This window comes from Engystomops pustulosus, chromosome 2, assembly GCF_040894005.1.
Source record: "Engystomops pustulosus chromosome 2, aEngPut4.maternal, whole genome shotgun sequence".
NCBI classification, from domain to species: Eukaryota; Metazoa; Chordata; class Amphibia; order Anura; family Leptodactylidae; genus Engystomops; species Engystomops pustulosus.
In genome coordinates, this window is record NC_092412.1 from 653,715 (window position 1) to 669,789 (window position 16,075).

At 52.4% G+C, this 16,075-nt stretch overlaps 1 protein-coding gene across 1 annotated transcript in view; it reads right to left on the reverse strand.

The window, feature by feature from the left end:
* Positions 1-16,075, reverse strand: part of DNHD1 (dynein heavy chain domain 1) — a 140,745-nt gene that overhangs the window by 86,660 nt on the left and 38,010 nt on the right. The window lies entirely within an intron of this gene.

The following is a 16,075-nucleotide window of genomic DNA, read 5'->3' on the forward strand; positions in this document are numbered from 1 at the left end:
GAAGAGATATGGGAGGATAGTCAGAAAAGGTGAGTGGAGGGACAGGTGAGGGATGAGAGGAGATATGGGAGGATAGTCAGGAGAGGTGAGTGGGGGGACAGGTGAGGGATGAGATATGGGAGGATAGTCAGGAGAGGTGAGTAGAGGGACAGGTGAGGGATGAGATGAGAGGATAGTCAGGAGAGGTGAGTAGAGGGACAGGTGAGGGATGAGATGAGAGGAGATATGGGAGGATAGTCAGGAGAGGTGAGTAGAGGGACAGGTGAGGGATGAGATGAGAGGAGATATGGGAGGATAGTCAGGAGAGGTGAGTAGAGGGACAGGTGAGGGATGAGATATGGGAGAATAATCAGGAGAGGTGAGTAGAGGGACAGGTGAGGGATGAGATACGGGAGGATAGTCAGGAGAGGTGAGTAGAGGGACAGCTGAGGGATGAGAGGAGATATGGGAGGATAGTCAGGAGAGGTGAGTAGAGGGACAGGTGAGGGATGAGATGAGAAGAGATATGGGAGGATAGTCAGGAGAGATGAGTAGAGGGACAGGTGAGGGATAAGATATGGGAGGATAGGCAGGAGAGGTGAGTAGAGGTACAGGGGAGGGATGATATGAGAGGAGATATGGGAGGATAGTCAGGAGAGGTGAGTAGAGGTACAGGGGAGGGGTGAGATATGGGAGGATAGTCAGGAGAGATGAGTAGAGGGACAGGTGAGGGATGAGATATGGGAGGAGATATGGGAGGATAGTCAGGAGAGGTGAGTAGAGGGACAGGTGAGGGATGAGATATGGGAGGATAGTCAGGAGAGGTGAGTAGAGGGACAGGTGAGGGATGAGATATGGGAGGATAGTCAGGAGAGGTGAGTAGAGGGACAGGTGAGGGATGAGATATGGGAGGATAGTCAGGAGAGGTGAGTGGGGGGACAGGTGAGGGATGAGATATGGGAGTATAGTCAGGAGAGGTGAGTGGAGGGACAGGTGAGGGATGAGATATGGGAGGATAGTCAGGAGAGGTGAGTGGAGGGACAGGTGAGGGATGAGATATGGGAGGATAGTCAGGAGAGGTGAGTTAAGGGACAGGTGAGGGATGAGATATGGGAGGATAGTCAGGAGAGGTGAGTAGAGGGACAGGTGAGGGATGAGATATGGGAGGATAGTCAGGAGAGGTGAGTGGAGGGACAGGTGAGGGATGAGAGGAGATATGGGAGGATAGTCAGGAGAGGTGAGTAGAGGGACATGTGAGGGATGAGATATGCGAGGATAGTCAGGAGAGGTGAGTAGAGGGACAGGTGAGGGATAAAATATGAGAGGAGATATGGGAGGATAGTCAGGAGAGGTGAGTGGAGGGACAGGTGAGGGATGAGATATGGGAGGATAGTCAGGAGAGGTGAGTAGAGGGACAGGTGAGGGATAAAATATGAGAGGAGATATGGGAGGATAGTCAGGAGAGGAGAGTGGAGGGACAGGTGAGGGATGAGATATGGGAGGATAGTCAGGAGAGGTGAGTAGAAGGACAGGTGAGGGATGAGATATGCGAGGATAGTAAGGAGAGGTGAGTAGAGGGACAGGTGAGGGATGAGATATGGGAGGATAGTCAGGAGAGGTGATTGGAGGGACAGGTGAGGGATGAGATATGGGAGTATAGTCAGGAGAGGTGAGTGGAGGGACAGGTGAGGGATGAGATATGGGAGGATAGTCAGGAGAGGTGAGTTAAGGGACAGGTGAGGGATGAGATATGGGAGGATAGTCAGGAGAGGTGAGTAGAGGGACAGGTGAGGGATGAGATATGGGAGGATAGTCAGGAGAGGTGAGTGGAGGGACAGGTGAGGGATGAGATGAGATATGGGAGGATAGTCAGGAGAGGTGAGTAGAGGGACAGGTGAGGGATGAGATATGCGAGGATAGTCAGGAGAGGTGAGTAGAGGGACAGGTGAGGGATGAAATATGAGAGGAGATATGGGAGGATAGTCAGGAGAGGAGAGTGGAGGGACAGGTGAGGGATGAGATATGCGAGGATAGTAAGGAGAGGTGAGTAGAGGGACAGGTGAGGGATGAGATATGCGAGGATAGTCAGGAGAGGTGAGTAGAGGGACAGGTGAGGGATGAAATATGAGAGGAGATATGGGAGGACAGTCAGGGGAGGTGAGTAGAGGGACAGGTGAGGGAAGAGATATGGGAGGATAGTCAGAAAAGGTGAGTGGAGGGACAGGTGAGGGATGAGAGGAGATATGGGAGGATAGTCAGGAGAGGTGAGTGGGGGGACAGGTGAGGGATGAGATATGGGAGGATAGTCAGGAGAGGTGAGTAGAGGGACAGGTGAGGGATGAGATGAGAGGATAGTCAGGAGAGGTGAGTAGAGGGACAGGTGAGGGATGAGATGAGAGGAGATATGGGAGGATAGTCAGGAGAGGTGAGTAGAGGGACAGGTGAGGGATGAGATGAGAGGAGATATGGGAGGATAGTCAGGAGAGGTGAGTAGAGGGACAGGTGAGGGATGAGATATGGGAGAATAATCAGGAGAGGTGAGTAGAGGGACAGGTGAGGGATGAGATACGGGAGGATAGTAAGGAGAGGTGAGTGGAGGGACAGGTGAGGGATGAGAGGAGATATGGGAGGATAGTCAGGAGAGGTGAGTGGAGGGACAGGTGAGGGATGAGATATGGGAGGATAGTCAGGAGATATGAGTGGAGGGACAGGTGAAGGATGAGATATGGGAGGAGATATGGGAGGAAAGTCAGGAGAGGTGAGTGGAAGGACAGGTGAGGGATGGGATATGAGAGGACATATGGGAGGATAGTCAGGAGAGGTGAGTGGAGGGACAGGTGAGGGATGAGATATTAGAGGAGATATGGGAGGATAGTCAGGAGAGGTGAGTAGAGGGACAGGTGAGGGATGAGAAATCGGAGGATAGTCAGGAGAGGTGAGTAGAGGGACAGGTGAGGGATGAGATATGGGAGGATAGTCAGGAGAGGTGAGTAGAGGGACAGGTGAGGGATGAGATATGAGAGGAGATATGGGAGGATAGTCAGGAGAGTTGAGTAGAGGGACAGCTGAGGGGTGAGATATGGGAGGATAGTCAGGAGAGGTGAGTAGAGGGACAGGTGAGGGATGAGATATGGGAGGATAGTCAGGAGAGGTGAGTAGAGGGACAGGTGAGGGATGAGATATGGGAGGATAGTCAGGAGAGGTGAGTAGAGGGACAGGTGAGGGATGAGATATGAGAGGAGATATGGGAGGATAGTCAGGAGAGGTGAGTAGAGGGACAGCTGAGGGGTGAGATATGGGAGGATAGTCAGGAGAGGTGAGTGGAGGGACAGGTGAGGGATGAGATGAGAGGAGATATGGGAGGATAGGCAGGATAGGTGAGTGGAGGGACAGGTGAGGGATGAGAGGAGATATGGGAGGATATTTAGGAGAGGTGAGTGGAGGGACAGGTGAGGGATGAGATATGGGAGGATAGTCAGGAGAGGTGAGTAGAGGGACAGGTGAGGGATGAGATATGAGAGGAGATATGGGAGGATAGTCAGGAAAGGTGAGTAGAGGGACAGCTGAGGGGTGAGATATGGGAGGATAGTCAGGAGAGGTGAGTAGAGGGACAGGTGAGGGATGAGATATGGGAGGATAGTCAGGAGAGGTGAGTAGAGGGACAGGTGAGGGATAAGATGAGAGTAGATATGGGAGGATAGTCAGGAGAGGTGAGTAGAGGGACAGGTGAGGGATAAGATATGGGAGAATAGTTAGGAGAGGTGAGTAGAGGGACAGGTGAGGGATGAGATATGGGAGGATAGTCAGGAGAGGTGAGTAGAGGGACAGGTGAGGGATGAGATATGAGAGGAGATATGGGAGGATAGTCAGGAGAGGTGAGTAGAGGGACAGATGAGGGGTGAGATATGGGAGGATAGTCAGGAGAGGTGAGTGGAGGGACAGGTGAGGGATGAGATGAGAGGAGATATGGGAGGATAGGCAGGAGAGGTGAGTAGAGGGACAGGTGAGGGATGAGAGGAGATATGGGAGGATAGTCAGGAGAGGTGAGTGGAGGGACAGGTGAGGGATGAGATATGGGAGGATAGTCAGGAGAGGTGAGTAGAGGGACAGGTGAGGGATGAGATATGAGAGGAGATATGGGAGGATAGTCAGGAAAGGTAAGTAGAGGGACAGCTGAGGGGTGAGATATGGGAGGATAGTCAGGAGAGGTGAGTAGAGGGACAGGTGAGGGATGAGATATGGGAGGATAGTCAGGAGAGGTGAGTAGAGGGACAGGTGAGGGATGAGATGAGAGGAGATATGGGAGGATAGTCAGGAGAGGTGAGTAGAGGGACAGGTGAGGGATAAGATATGGGAGAATAGTCAGGAGAGGTGAGTAGAGGGATAGGTGAGGGATGAGATATGGGAGGATAGTCAGGAGAGGTGAGTAGAGGGACAGGTGAGGGATGAGATATGAGAGGAGATATGGGAGGATAGTCAGGAGAGGTGAGAAGAGGGACAGCTGAGGGGTGAGATATGGGAGGATAGTCAGGAGAGGTGAGTAGAGGGACAGGTGAGGGATGAGATATGGGGGGATAGTCAGGAGAGGTGAGTAGAGGGACAGGTGAGGGATGAGATATGGGAGGATAGTCAGGAGAGGTGAGTGGAGGGACAGGTGAGGGATGAAATGAGAGGAGATATGGGAGGATAGGCAGGAGAGGTGAGTGGAGGGACAGGTGAGGGATGAGAGGAGATATGGGAGGATAGTCAGGAGAGGTGAGTGGAGGGACAGGTGAGGGATGAGATATGGGAGGATAGTCAGGAGAGGTGAGTGGAGGGACAGGTGAGGGATGAGATATTAGAGGAGATATGGGAGGATAGTCAGGAGAGGTGAGTGGAGGGACAGGTGAGGGATGAGATATGGGAGGATAGTCACGAGGGGTGAGTAAAGGGACAGGTGAGGGATGAGATATGGGAGGATAGTCAGGAGAGGTGAGTAGAGGGACAGGTGAGGGATGAGATATGGGAGGATAGTCAGGAGAGGTGAGTGGAGGGACAGGTGAGGGATGAGATATGGGAGGATAGTCAGGAGAGGTGAGTAGAGGGACAGGTGAGGGATGAGATATGAGAGGAGATATGGGAGGATAGTCAGGAGAGGTGAGTAGAGGGACAGCTGAGGGGTGAGATATGGGAGGATAGTCAGGAGAGGTGAGTAGAGGGACAGGTAAGGGATGAGATATGGGAGGATAGTCAGGAGAGAAGAGTAGAGGGACAGGTGAGGGATGAGATGAGAAGAGATATGGGAGGATAGTCAGGAGAGGTGAGTAGAGGGACAGGTGAGGAATGAGATATGGGAGGATAGTCAGGAGAGGTGAGTAGAGGGACAGGTGAGGGATGAGATATGCGAGGATAGTCAGGAGAGGTGAGTAGAGGGACAGGTGAGGGATGAGATGAGAGGAGATATGGGAGTATAGTCAGGAGAGGTGAGTGGAGGGACAGGTGAGGGATGAGATATGGGAGGATAGTCAGGAGAGGTGAGTGGAGGGACAGGTGAGGGATGAGAGGAGATATGGGAGGATAGTCAGGAGAGGTGAGTGGGGGGACAGGTGAGGGATGAGATATGGGAGGATAGTCAGGAGAGGTGAGTAGAGGGAGAGGTGAGGAATGAGATGAGAGGAGATATGGGAGGATAGTCAGGAGAGGTGAGTAGAGGGACAGGTGAGGGATGAGATATGGGAGAATAGTCAGGAGAGGTGAGCAGAGGGACAGGTGAGGGATGAGATATGGGAGGATAGTCAGGAGAGGTGAGTGGAGGGACAGGTGAGGGATGAGAAGAGATATGGGAGGATAGTCAGGAGAGGTGGGTGGAGGGACAGGTGAGGGATGAGATATGGGAGGATAGTCAGGAGATATGAGTGGAGGGACAGGTGAAGGATTAGATATGGGAGGAGATATGGGAGGATAGTCAGGAGAGGTGAGTGGAGGGACAGGTGAAGGATGAGATATTAGAGGAGATATGGGAGGATAGTCAGGAGAGGTGAGTAGAGGGACAGGTGAGGGATGAAATATGAGAGGACATATGGGAGGATAGTCAGGAGAGGTGAGTGGAGGGACAGGTGAGGGATGAGATATGGGAGGATAGTCACGAGAGGTGAGTAAAGGGACAGGTGAGGGATGAGATATGGGAGGATAGTCAGGAGAGGTGAGTAGAGGGACAGGTGAGGGATGAGATATGGGAGGATAGTCAGGAGAGGTGAGTGGAGGGACAGGTGAGGGATGAGATATTAGAGGAGATATGGGAGGATAGTCAGGAGAGGTGAGTGGAGGGACAGGTGAGGGATGAGATATGGGAGGATAGTCACGAGGGGTGAGTAAAGGGACAGGTGAGGGATGAGATATGGGAGGATAGTCAGGAGAGGTGAGTAGAGGGACAGGTGAGGGATGAGATATGGGAGGATAGTCAGGAGAGGTCAGTAGAGGGACAGGTGACGGATGAGATATGGGAGGATAGTCAGGAGAGGTGAGTAGAGGGACAGGTGAGGGATGAGATATGAGAGGAGATATGGGAGGATAGTCAGGAGAGGTGAGTAGAGGGACAGCTGAGGGGTGAGATATGGGAGGATAGTCAGGAGAGGTGAGTAGAGGGACAGGTAAGGGATGAGATATGGGAGGATAGTCAGGAGAGAAGAGTAGAGGGACAGGTGAGGGATGAGATGAGAAGAGATATGGGAGGATAGTAAGGAGAGGTGAGTAGAGGGACAGGTGAGGAATGAGATATGGGAGGATAGTCAGGAGAGGTGAGTAGAGGGACAGGTGAGGGATGAGATATGCGAGGATAGTCAGGAGAGGTGAGTAGAGGGACAGGTGAGGGATGAGATGAGAGGAGATATGGGAGTATAGTCAGGAGAGGTGAGTGGAGGGACAGGTGAGGGATGAGATATGGGAGGATAGTCAGGAGAGGTGAGTGGAGGGACAGGTGAGGGATGAGATATGGGAGGATAGTCAGGAGATATGAGTGGAGGGACAGGTGAAGGATGAGATATGGGAGGAGATATGGGAGGATAGTCAGGAGAGGTGAGTGGAGGGACAGGTGAGGGATGAGATATTAGAGGAGATATGGGAGGATAGTCAGGAGAGGTGAGTAGAGGGACAGGTGAGGGATGAAATATGAGAGGACATATGGGAGGATAGTCAGGAGAGGTGAGTGGAGGGACAGGTGAGGGATGAGATATGGGAGGATAGTCACGAGAGGTGAGTAAAGGGACAGGTGAGGGATGAGATATGGGAGGATAGTCAGGAGAGGTGAGTAGAGGGACAGGTGAGGGATGAGATATGGGAGGATAGTCAGGAGAGGTGAGTAGAGGGACAGGTGATGGATGAGATATGAGAGGAGATATGGGAGGATAGTCAGGAGAGGTGAGTAGAGGGACAGCTGCGGGGTGAGATATGGGAGGATAGTCAGGAGAGGTGAGTAGAGGGACAGGTGAGGGATGAGATATGGGAGGATAGTCAGGAGAGGTGAGTAGAGGGACAGGTGAGGGATGAGATGAGAGGAGATATGGGAGGATAGTCAGGAGAGGTGAGTAGAAGGACAGGTGAGGGATGAGATATGGGAGGATAGTCAGGAGAGGTGAGTAGAGGGACAGGTGAGGGATGAGATGAGAGGAGATATGGGAGAATAGTCAGGAGAGGTGAGTAGAGGGACAGGTGAGGGATGAGATATGGGAGGATAGTCAGGAGAGGTGAGTAGAGGGACAGGTGAGGGATGAGATATGAGAGGAGATATGGGAGGATAGTCAGGAGAGGTGAGTAGAGGGACAGCTGAGGGGTGAGATATGGGAGGATAGTCAGGAGAGGTGAGTGGAGGGACAGGTGAGGGATGAGATATGGGAGGACAGTCAGGAGAGGTGAGTGGAGGGACAGGTGAGGGATGAGATATGGGAGGATAGTCAGGAGAGGTGAGTAGAGGGACAGGTGAGGGATGAGATGAGAGGAGATATGGGAGGATAGTCAGGAGAGGTGAGTGGAGGGACAGGTGAGGGATGAGATATGCGAGGATAGTCAGGAGAGGTGAGTGGAGAGACAGGTGAGGGATGAGATATGAGAGGAGATATGGGAGGATAGTCAGGAGAGGTGAGTGGAGAGACAGGTGAGGGATAAGATATGGGAGGATAGTAAGGAGAGGTGAGTAGAGGGACAGGTGAGGGATGAGATGAGAGGAGATATGGGAGGATAGTCAGGAGAGGTGAGTAAATGGACAGGTAAGGGATGAGATATGAGAAGAGATATGGGAGGATAGTCAGGAGAGGAGAGTGGAGGGACAGGTGAGGGGGGAGATGAGAGGAGACATGGGAGGATAGTCAGGAGATGGGAGTGGTGGGACAGGTGAGGGATGAGATGAGAGGAGATATGGGAGGATAGTCAGGAGAGGTGAGTAAAGGGACAGGTAAGGGATGAGATATGGGAGGATAGTCAGGAGAGGTGAGTAGAGGGACAGGTGAGGGATGAGCTATGAGAGGAGATATGGGAGGATAGTCAGGAGAGGAGAGTGGAGGGACAGGTGAGGGGGGAGATGAGAGGAGATATGGGAGGATAGTCAGGAGAGGTGAGTGGAGGGACAGGTGAGGGATGAGATATGAGAGGAGATATGGGAGGATAGTCAGGAGAGGAGAGTGGAGGGACAGGTGAGGGGGGAGATGAGAGGAGACATGGGAGGATAGTCAGGAGATGGGAGTGGTGGGACAGGTGAGGGATGAGATGAGAGGAGATATGGGAGGATAGTCAGGAGAGGTGAGTAAAGGGACAGGTAAGGGATGAGATATGGGAGGATAGTCAGGAGAGGTGAGTAGAGGGACAGGTGAGGGATGAGCTATGAGAGGAGATATGGGAGGATAGTCAGGAGAGGAGAGTGGAGGGACAGGTGAGGGGGGAGATGAGAGGAGATATGGGAGGATAGTCAGGAGAGGTGAGTGGAGGGACAGGTGAGGGATGAGATATGAGAGGAGATATGGGAGGATAGTCAGGAGAGGTGGGTAGAGGGACAGGTGAGGGATGAGATATGGGAGGATAGTCAGGAGAGGTGAGTAGAGGGACAGGTGAGGAATGAGATATGAGAGGAGATATGGGAGGATAGTCAGGAGAGGTGAGTAGAGGGACAGCTGAGGGGTGAGATATGGGAGGATAGTCAGGAGAGAAGAGTAGAGGGACAGGTGAGGGATGAGATATGGGAGGATAGTCAGGAGAGAAGAGTAGAGGGACAGGTGAGGGATGAGATATGGGAGGATAGTCAGGAGAGGTGAGTAGAGGGACAGGTGAGGAATGAGATATGGGAGGATAGTCACGAGAGGTGAGTAGAGGGACAGGTGAGGGATGAGATATGGGCGGATAGTCAGGAGAGGTGAGTAGAGGGACAGGTGAGGGATGAGATATGAGAGGAGATATGGGAGGATAGTCAGGAGAGGTGAGTAGAGGGACAGCTGAGGGGTGAGATATGGGAGGATAGTCAGGAGAGGTGAGTGGAGGGACAGGTGAGGGATGAGATGAGAGGAGATATGGGAGGATAGGCAGGAGAGATGAGTAGAGGGACAGGTGAGGGATGAGATATGGGAGGATAGTCAGGAGAGGTGAGTGGAGGGACAGGTGAGGGATGAGATGAGAGGAGATATGGGAGGATAGTCAGGAGAGGTGAGTGGAGGGACAGGTGAGGGATGAGATATGGGAGGATAGTCAGGAGAGGTGAGTAGAGGGACAGGTGAGGGATGAGATGAGAGGAGATATGGGAGGATAGTCAGGAGAGGTGAGTGGAGGGAGAGTTGAGGGATGAGATATGCGAGGATAGTCAGGAGAGGTGAGTGGAGAGACAGGTGAGTGATGAGATATGGGAGGATAGTCAGGAGAGGTGAGAAGAGGGCCAGGTGAGGGATGAGATGAGAGGATATATGGGAGGATAGTCAGGAGAGGTAAGTGGAGAGACAGGTGAGGGATAAGATATGGGAGGATAGTAAGGAGAGGTGAGTAGAGGGACAGGTGAGGGATTAAATGAGAGGAGATATGGGAGAATAGTCAGGAGAGGTGAGTAGAGGGACAGGTGAGGGATGAGATATGGGAGGATAGTCAGGAGAGGTGAGTAGAGGGACAGGTGAGGGATGAGATATGAGAGGAGATATGGGAGGATAGTCAGGAGAGGTGAGTAGAGGGACAGCTGAGGGGTGAGATATGGGAGGATAGTCAGGAGAGGTGAGTGGAGGGACAGGTGAGGGATGAGATGAGAGGAGATATGGGAGGATAGGCAGGAGAGATGAGTAGAGGGACAGGTGAGGGATGAGAGATGGGAGGATAGTCAGGAGAGGTGAGTGGAGGGACAGGTGAGGGATGAGATGAGAGGAGATATGGGAGGATAGTCAGGAGAGCTGAGTGGAGGGACAGGTGAGGGATGAGATATGGGAGGATAGTCAGGAGAGGTGAGTAGAGGGACAGGTGAGGGATGAGATGAGAGGAGATATGGGAGGATAGTCAGGAGAGGTGAGTGGAGGGACAGTTGAGGGATGAGATATGCGAGGATAGTCAGGAGAGGTGAGTGGAGAGACAGGTGAGTGATGAGATATGGGAGGATAGTCAGGAGAGGTGAGAAGAGGGCCAGGTGAGGGATGAGATGAGAGGAGATATGGGAGGATAGTCAGGAGAGGTAAGTGGAGAGACAGGTGAGGGATAAGATATGGGAGGATAGTAAGGAGAGGTGAGTAGAGGGACAGGTGAGGGATTAAATGAGAGGAGATATGGGAGGATAGTCAGGAGAGGTGAGTAAATGGACAGGTAAGGGATGAGATATGAGAAGAGATATGGGAGGATAGTCAGGAGAGGTGAGTGGAGAGACAGGTGAGGGATGAGAGGAGATATGCGAGGACAGTCAGGAGAGGTGAGTAGAGGGACAGGTGAGGGATGAGATATGGGAGGATAGTCAGGAGAGGTGAGTAAAGGGACAGGTAAAGGATGAGATATGGGAGGATAGTCAGGAGAGGTGAGTAGAGGGACAGGTGAGGGATGAGCTATGAGAGGAGATATTGGAGGATAGTCAGGAGAGGAGAGTGGAGGGACAGGTGAGGGGGGAGATGAGAGGAGACATGGGAGGATAGTCAGGAGAGGTGAGTAGAGGGACAGCTGAGGGGTGAGATATGGGAGGATAGTCAGGAGAGGTGAGTAGAGGGACAGCTGCGGGGTGAGATATGGGAGGATAGTCAGGAGAGGTGAGTAGAGGGACAGGTGAGGGATGAGATATGGGAGGATAGTCAGGAGAGGTGAGTAGAGGGACAGGTGAGGGATGAGATGAGAGGAGATATGGGAGGATAGTCAGGAGAGGTGAGTAGAAGGACAGGTGAGGGATGAGATATGGGAGGGAGGATAGTCAGGAGAGGTGAGTAGAGGGACAGGTGAGGGATGAGATGAGAGGAGATATGGGAGAATAGTCAGGAGAGGTGAGTAGAGGGACAGGTGAGGGATGAGATATGGGAGGATAGTCAGGAGAGGTGAGTAGAGGGACAGGTGAGGGATGAGATATGAGAGGAGATATGGGAGGATAGTCAGGAGAGGTGAGTAGAGGGACAGCTGAGGGGTGAGATATGGAAGGATAGTCAGGAGAGGTGAGTGGAGGGACAGGTGAGGGATGAGATATGGGAGGACAGTCAGGAGAGGTGAGTAGAGGGACAGGTGAGGGATGAGATGAGAGGAGATATGGGAGGATAGTCAGGAGAAGTGAGTGGAGGGACAGGTGAGGGATGAGATATGGGAGGATAGTCAGGAGAGGTGAGTAGAGGGACAGGTGAGGGATGAGATGAGAGGAGATATGGGAGGATAGTCAGGAGAGGTGAGTGGAGGGACAGGTGAGGGATGAGATATGCGAGGATAGTCAGGAGAGGTGAGTGGAGAGACAGGTGAGGGATGAGATATGAGAGGAGATATGGGAGGATAGTCAGGAGAGGTGAGTGGAGGGACAGGTGAGTGATGAGATATGGAAGGATAGTCAGGAGAGGTGAGAAGAGGGACAGGTGAGGGATGAGATGAGAGGAGATATGGGAGGATAGTCAGGAGAGGTGAGTGGAGAGACAGGTGAGGGATAAGATATGGGAGGATAGTAAGGAGAGGTGAGTAGAGGGACAGGTGAGGGATGAGATGAGAGGAGATATGGGAGGATAGTCAGGAGAGGTGAGTAAATGGACAGGTAAGGGATGAGATATGAGAAGAGATATGGGAAGATAGTCAGGAGAGGAGAGTGGAGGGACAGGTGAGGGGGGAGATGAGAGGAGATATGGGAGGATAGTCAGGAGATGGGAGTGGTGGGACAGGTGAGGGATGAGATGAGAGGAGATATGGGAGGATAGTCAGGAGAGGTGAGTAAAGGGACAGGTAAGGGATGAGATATGGGAGGATAGTCAGGAGAGGTGAGTAGAGGGACAGGTGAGGAATGAGATATGGGAGGATAGTCAGGAGAGGTGAGTAGAGGGACAGGTGAGGGATGAGCTATGAGAGGAGATATGGGAGGATAGTCAGGAGAGGAGAGTGGAGGGACAGGTGAGGGATGAGATGAGAGGAGATATGGGAGGATAGTCAGGAGAGGTGAGTAAAGGGACAGGTAAGGGATGAGATATGGGAGGATAGTCAGGAGAGGTGAGTAGAGGGACAGGTGAGGAATGAGATATGGGAGGATAGTCAGGAGAGGTGAGTAGAGGGACAGGTGAGGGATGAGCTATGAGAGGAGATATGGGAGGATAGTCAGGAGAGGAGAGTGGAGGGACAGGTGAGGGGGGAGATGAGAGGAGATATGGGAGGATAGTCAGGAGAGGTGAGTGGAGGGACAGGTGAGGGATGAGATATGAGAGGAGATATGGGAGGATAGTCAGGAGAGCTGAGTGGAGGGACAGGTGAGGGATGAGATATGGGAGGATAGTCAGGAGAGGTGAGTAGAGGGACAGGTGAGGGATGAGATGAGAGGAGATATGGGAGGATAGTCAGGAGAGGTGAGTGGAGGGACAGGTGAGGGATGAGATATGCGAGGATAGTCAGGAGAGGTGAGTGGAGAGACAGGTGAGTGATGAGATATGGGAGGATAGTCAGGAGAGGTGAGAAGAGGGCCAGGTGAGGGATGAGATGAGAGGAGATATGGGAGGATAGTCAGGAGAGGTAAGTGGAGAGACAGGTGAGGGATAAGATATGGGAGGATAGTAAGGAGAGGTGAGTAGAGGGACAGGTGAGGGATTAAATGAGAGGAGATATGGGAGGATAGTCAGGAGAGGTGAGTAAATGGACAGGTAAGGGATGAGATATGAGAAGAGATATGGGAGGATAGTCAGGAGAGGTGAGTGGAGAGACAGGTGAGGGATGAGAGGAGATATGCGAGGACAGTCAGGAGAGGTGAGTAGAGGGACAGGTGAGGGATGAGATATGGGAGGATAGTCAGGAGAGGTGAGTAAAGGGACAGGTAAGGGATGAGATATGGGAGGATAGTCAGGAGAGGTGAGTAGAGGGACAGGTGAGGGATGAGCTATGAGAGGAGATATTGGAGGATAGTCAGGAGAGGAGAGTGGAGGGACAGGTGAGGGGGGAGATGAGAGGAGACATGGGAGGATAGTCAGGAGAGGTGAGTAGAGGGACAGCTGAGGGGTGAGATATGGGAGGATAGTCAGGAGAGGTGAGTAGAGGGACAGCTGCGGGGTGAGATATGGGAGGATAGTCAGGAGAGGTGAGTAGAGGGACAGGTGAGGGATGAGATATGGGAGGATAGTCAGGAGAGGTGAGTAGAGGGACAGGTGAGGGATGAGATGAGAGGAGATATGGGAGGATAGTCAGGAGAGGTGAGTAGAAGGACAGGTGAGGGATGAGATATGGGAGGATAGTCAGGAGAGGTGAGTAGAGGGACAGGTGAGGGATGAGATGAGAGGAGATATGGGAGAATAGTCAGGAGAGGTGAGTAGAGGGACAGGTGAGGGATGAGATATGGGAGGATAGTCAGGAGAGGTGAGTAGAGGGACAGGTGAGGGATGAGATATGAGAGGAGATATGGGAGGATAGTCAGGAGAGGTGAGTAGAGGGACAGCTGAGGGGTGAGATATGGAAGGATAGTCAGGAGAGGTGAGTGGAGGGACAGGTGAGGGATGAGATATGGGAGGACAGTCAGGAGAGGTGAGTAGAGGGACAGGTGAGGGATGAGATGAGAGGAGATATGGGAGGATAGTCAGGAGAGGTGAGTGGAGGGACAGGTGAGGGATGAGATATGGGAGGATAGTCAGGAGAGGTGAGTAGAGGGACAGGTGAGGGATGAGATGAGAGGAGATATGGGAGGATAGTCAGGTGAGGTGAGTGGAGGGACAGGTAAGGGATGAGATATGCGAGGATAGTCAGGAGAGGTGAGTGGAGAGACAGGTGAGGGATGAGATATGAGAGGAGATATGGGAGGATAGTCAGGAGAGGTGAGTGGAGGGACAGGTGAGTGATGAGATATGGAAGGATAGTCAGGAGAGGTGAGAAGAGGGACAGGTGAGGGATGAGATGAGAGGAGATATGGGAGGATAGTCAGGAGAGGTGAGTGGAGAGACAGGTGAGGGATAAGATATGGGAGGATAGTAAGGAGAGGTGAGTAGAGGGACAGGTGAGGGATGAGATGAGAGGAGATATGGGAGGATAGTCAGGAGAGGTGAGTAAATGGACAGGTAAGGGATGAGATATGAGAAGAGATATGGGAGGATAGTCAGGAGAGGAGAGTGGAGGGACAGGTGAGGGGGGAGATGAGAGGAGACATGGGAGGATAGTCAGGAGATGGGAGTGGTGGGACAGGTGAGGGATGAGATGAGAGGAGATATGGGAGGATAGTCAGGAGAGGTGAGTAAAGGGACAGGTAAGGGATGAGATATGGGAGGATAGTCAGGAGAGGTGAGTAGAGGGACAGGTGAGGAATGAGATATGGGAGGATAGTCAGGAGAGGTGAGTAGAGGGACAGGTGAGGGATCAGCTATGAGAGGAGATATGGGAGGATAGTCAGGAGAGGAGAGTGGAGAGACAGGTGAGGGGGGAGATGAGAGGAGATATGGGAGGATAGTCAGGAGAGGTGAGTGGAGGGACAGGTGAGGGATGAGATATGAGAGGAGATATGGGAGGATAGTCAGGAGAGGTAAATAGAGGGACAGGTGAGGGATGAGATATGGGAGGATAGTCAGGAGAGGTGAGTAGAGGGACAGGTGAGGAATGAGATATGAGAGGAGATATGGGAGGATAGTCAGGAGAGGTGAGTAGAGGGACAGCTGAGGGGTGAGATATGGGAGGATAGTCAGGAGAGAAGAGTAGAGGGACAGGTGAGGGATGAGATATGGGAGGATAGTCAGGAGAGAAGAGTAGAGGGACAGGTGAGGGATGAGATATGGGAGGATAGTCAGGAGAGGTGAGTAGAGGGACAGGTGAGGAATGAGATATGGGAGGATAGTCAGGAGAGGTGAGTAGAGGGACAGGTGAGGGATGAGATATGGGCGGATAGTCAGGAGAGGTGAGTAGAGGGACAGGTGAGGGATGAGATATGAGAGGAGATATGGGAGGATAGTAAGCAGAGGTGAGTAGAGGGACAGCTGAGGGGTGAGATATGGGAGGATAGTCAGGAGAGGTGAGTGGAGGGACAGGTGAGGGATGAGATGAGAGGAGATATGGGAGGATAGTCAGGAGAGGTGAGTGGAGGGACAGGTGAGGGATGAGATATGGGAGGATAGTCAGGAGAGGTGAGTAGAGGGACAGGTGAGGGATGAGATGAGAGGAGATATGGGAGGATAGTCAGGAGAGGTGAGTGGAGGGACAGTTGAGGGATGAGATATGCGAGGATAGTCAGGAGAGGTGAGTGGAGAGACAGGTGAGTGATGAGATATGGGAGGATAGTCAGGAGAGGTGAGAAGAGGGCCAGGTGAGGGATGAGATGAGAGGATATATGGGAGGATAGTCAGGAGAGGTAAGTGGAGAGACAGGTGAGGGATAAGATATGGGAGGATAGTAAGGAGAGGTGAGTAGAGGGACAGGTGAGGGATTAAATGAGAGGAGATATGGGAGAATAGTCAGGAGAGGTGAGTAGAGGGACAGGTGAGGGATGAGA